Source organism: Bos grunniens, chromosome 23 (genome assembly GCF_055505025.1).
Source record: "Bos grunniens cultivar Pamir isolate PY7600 chromosome 23, Bosgru_T2T1.0, whole genome shotgun sequence".
Classification (NCBI taxonomy): Eukaryota; Metazoa; Chordata; class Mammalia; order Artiodactyla; family Bovidae; genus Bos; species Bos grunniens.
Window position 1 is genome coordinate 586,254 of NC_141187.1, and position 4,603 is coordinate 590,856.

Genomic DNA, 4,603 nt, shown 5'->3' on the forward strand with positions numbered 1-4,603 from the left:
TTAATTAACGTTTAATTAAGCAATTGTTTCCTGATCTTCGCCTACGCCGTCTCTCCTTCGAATACCCTGGATCAGCCGGGGCTGGTCCCCAGCAATTAATGTGGTTCATGTATGGAGAGGGTAGTGGCACCCCACTCCAGTACTCTTGCTTGGAAAATCCCATGGACGGAGGAGCCTGGTGGGCTGCAGCCCATGGGGTCGCTAAGAGTCGGACACGACTGGGTGACTTCACTTTCACTTTTCACTCTCATGCTTTGGAGAAGGAAATGGCAGCCCGCTCCAGTGTTCTTGCCTGGAGAATCCCAGGGACAGAGAAGCCTGGTGGGCTGCCATCTCTGGGGTCACACAGAGTCGGACACGACTGAAGCGACTTAGCAGGAGCAGCAGCAGTTCATGAATAAATTTCTCCGCGATATTCTTTCCTTTATGTTTCTGCATCAAAGACTTGACTATTGAGAGTTATTTATATTGAAGCTCTGAAGTCCTGAAGAAGGTACAAACTGACAGATTCAATACTCTCAAAGACCTAGAAACAAAACATATTGATGTAGGAGACAGACGGGCTCCAATTTAGATGTTTACAGCTGGTCTCCTGTTTACATTTCATGGGCTGCAAAGTGGGCTTCAGGCTGAATATATAAATCTTTTGGCATTTTCTGAGACAGTGGATAGGTGGGCTCCAGTTAAGGCATTTACAGCTTCCTGTTTGCCCTGGAAAATGAAAGTAACAACATACACAGGGTAAATAGCCAATGTTTGTCTCTTGTAAGCATCTTAAGATAATAGTCATGACAAAAGTCAAATAAATAGTCAAGGCAAGGACAAAGAGGGGCAAAACATTGTTGAGTAAAGGATTAAGGGACTTCCCTCCTCTTCTTCTTGAGAAAAAGGAGACATTACACATGTGCAGGAAGGCTTCATCTGTGTCAAAAGCCAAGTGGTAATAGCAGGCTATAATGAGTCTTATCCTTCCCAGAAGCCTTCACTCCGAGATCCTTCTTGACAGGGGGGAGGGGGTGTTTGCTCATCCAGGGAAGGCCCCAGGATAGGTCAAGTGTGGAAAAAGAAATCAGATAATTGGCTAAATGTAGATAAAACTGAAAGAACTGACCTATATAAAGGACTTAAACGCCTCCTTACCACACTCCCCCTCACTCAGAGGGACCCCCCTAACTCAGAGGGACGCCCTCACTCTTTCTCTCTGAGTGTGTCTCGGCCTTGTTTCTGTCTTAGCAAGCAGTTTCTCTATGTACTCTCCCACTTCTTGCTGTGCTACATCTCTAATAATAAACTTTGTATCTTCATTTACAGTTTCTGTCTCCATGATAAAGGAATTTTTCACTGGGGACAGAGATACAGGGAAAAACATCTTTTAGCCTCTAGCCCTAGCTGGTTTGATGGCTAAGATTCCTGGTTTACTGTCAGACTGTATGTGTGTGTCTTAGTCACTTAGTTGTGTCCAACTCTTGGCGACCCCATGGACTGTAGCCCACCTGGCTCCTCTGTCCATGGAATTCTGCATGCAAGAATACTGTAGTGGATTTACATGCCCTTCTCCAGGGGATCTTCCCAACTCAGGGATCAAACACTGGTATCCTGCATTGCAAGCAGATTCTTTACCATCTGATCCACCCCAGACAGGCTCCTCAGGTTCAAATCTTAAATATCTAAATTAAGGAAACACCTGAATGTGCCAAAAGAGATTTTAGTTTATGCCCCAGTTGTCAACTGGCTATGCCTGTTTCTTAGTCTAATCACCTTTATTTCTCTGTAGAATGAAAACCTGTCTGAGAGAAAAATGAGACAGATTTACCTAGTTTGACTAATGGAAGACACCATCAAAATACACTATTAACATGATGAGAGTGAGGATTAACAAAATTCATCCCAGGAGCATCCATTTCTTCAGCTATATGCCTTCTTAAGCTCATGACATTTCACAGAATGGGAAATATTCCATGTTGCACATTTACAAAGAACATCAATTTTATATACTCATGATTGTTTAAATAAAGTGATAAATATGGTCACAGAATTGCATTTATAAAAACGAAAAGAATTGCTCATTTTTCAAGACTTTTAATTACCTACAATAAGGTACTAAGTTTTAATTACAATTTCTGCAAGTGTAGTGTAAGTAGAATAATTATATCCAATATATTGTTTTAGATGCAAGATTTGTTAATGTTAAAAAAATTAAAGTATATAACACTTGTAAAACTTTTGGCATTGCTTTTTTGAAATTATTGCAGTGGAAACTTAAAAAAAAAATTAAAAAGGAAAAGGAAGTGTTTTAAGAAAGCTCTGTGAGAGATTATCTATTTCACTCAAGATTATCTATTTCCTGAAAGAGGTCAGAAAAGCCAACCATGCAGTCTTCACAACTTTCCCTGAAAAAAAGTGCTGAAATGCAGTCCTCATGTCAGGGAATACAAAGGACAGAATGTTCCAGAATGTCAGAGCTTGAAAGGACCTGAAGGGCATCTGATCCACTCCCCTTGTAGACAGTCTCTGTCAGGTGACAGAGGGAAAGTGGCTGAGGGGGGCTTCACTCTTCAGGGTTGCAGCTTTGAATGACAGGACACGATACTTCTGTATTTGTTGTACTTGTCAACATTAACGATTGTGTGGATAAAACTAGATCTGACAAAGGGCAGGACAGCCAGGTGCTCATTTTCCTGTATAGAGTTTATCTTGGCCTCACACTTTCCTCATGGCATTCTTCATGTCTGTGTTTCTGAGGGTGTAGATGAAAGGGTTGAACATGGGGGCAATAATGGTGTAAAACAGAGCAAAGACCTTGTGGTTCCTGACATAATCAGCTGTGGGGGCATAGGTGAAAATGAGGGACAAGAAGAACATGAAGACCATAGTGATGTGTGAACCACAGGTGGAGAGGGCTTTGCAGTGGCCCTTGATGAGCGAGTCCTCAGGGTGGACAGGATAATGATGTAAGAAATCACCAAGGCAACAAAGGTCAAAATGGAAAACACCCCTGTGGTGGTAATGATTGCAATCACCAACAGTCTAGTGTCCGTGCAGGCAAGATTCAGCAAAGGGAATACATCACAGAAATAGTGGTCTATTTGATTGGGAACACAGAAAGGAAGCCCAGTAATAATTAATACTTTCATGATTGAATGGCTAAAGGCTCCCATAGCAGAAGCCATTACAAGGACATAGTACACCTGTCTGTTCATGATGACCATGTAGTGAAGAGGTCTGCAGATAGCGACATAACAGTCATAGGCCATGGCCACCAAGATGAAGATCTCAGTGGCTCCAAAGAAGTGGGCATAAAACATCTGGGCAGCGCAGCTGTTGTAGGAAATGGTCTTCTGCTGGACCAGCAAGTCAGTTATCAATGTAGGTGCCACAGTGGAGGTGAAGCAGGCACCCATCAAGGTTGAATAGCTGAGGAAAAAGTGCATGGGCTGTTCACTGAGGTGGCTGCCCCTGATGGTGAGAAGAATGAGCAGATTCCCTGAGAGAATCACAATATAGCAAAGTAAAAACAGCATGAAGCAGGCAAGTTCCCCATTCTCATCGATAAAAAGCCCCAGGAGGATAAATTCTGTGACATTTTCATGTCCCATTGCTTCTGTGGGTTTGATCGTTTAGAGGGGCAAGTTAGTATACCTGAAACACGCAAATTTCAAATTATTTATGTATTTCAAAAGTCATTCATCTAGTCAATAAATATATAGTGATGTTTTCAAATGATACAAACATTATAACTGCTGCTAAGGGTACAGTTTTATCGAGCCCATCTTTGCATGAAATGTTCCCTTAGTATCTCTAATTTTCTTGAAGTCATCTCTAATCTTTCCCATTCTGTTGTTTTCCTCTATTTCTTTGCATTGATCGCTGAGGAAGGCTTTCTTATCTCTCCCTGCTATTCTTTGGAACTCTGCATTCAGATGCTTATATCTTTCCTGTTTTCCTTTGCTTTTCACTTCTCTTCTTTTCACAGCTATTTGTAAGGCCTCCATAAATAGCTATTTTGCTTTTTTGCATTTCTTTTCCACAGGGATGGTCTTGATCCCTGTCTGCTGTACATTGTCACAAACCTCCATCCATAGTTTATCAGGCACTCTATCTATCAGATCTAGTCTCTTAAATCTATTTCTCACTTCCACTGTATAATCATAAGGGACTTGATTTAGGTCATACCTGAATGGTCTAGTGGTTTTCCCTATTTTCTTCAATTTAAGTCTGAATTTGGAAATAAGGAGTTCATTATCTGAGCCACAGTCAGTTCCCTGTCTTGTTTTTTGCTGACTGTATAGAGCTTCTCCATCTTTGGCTGCAAAGAATACAATCAATCTGATTTCGGTGTTGACCATCTGGTGACGTCCATGTGTAGAGTCTTCTCTTGTGTTGTTGGAAGAGGGTGTTTGCTATGACCAGTGCATTCTCTTGGCAAAACTCTATTAGCCTTTGCCCTGCCTCATTCCATATTCCAAGGCCAAATTTGACCACCTGACCTGCCTCTTGAGAAACCTATATGCAGGTCAGGAAGCAACAGTTAGAACGGGACATGGAACAACAGACTGGTGACAAATAGGAAAAGGAGTACGTCAAGGCTGTACATTGTCACTGC

General features: G+C 41.8%; 1 pseudogene; it reads right to left on the reverse strand.

The window, feature by feature from the left end:
- Positions 1-2,689: 2,689 nt before the first annotated feature.
- LOC147346456 (olfactory receptor 4P4-like) lies at positions 2,690-3,596 on the reverse strand (annotated as a pseudogene).
- Between the last annotated feature and the right edge of the window lie 1,007 nt (positions 3,597-4,603).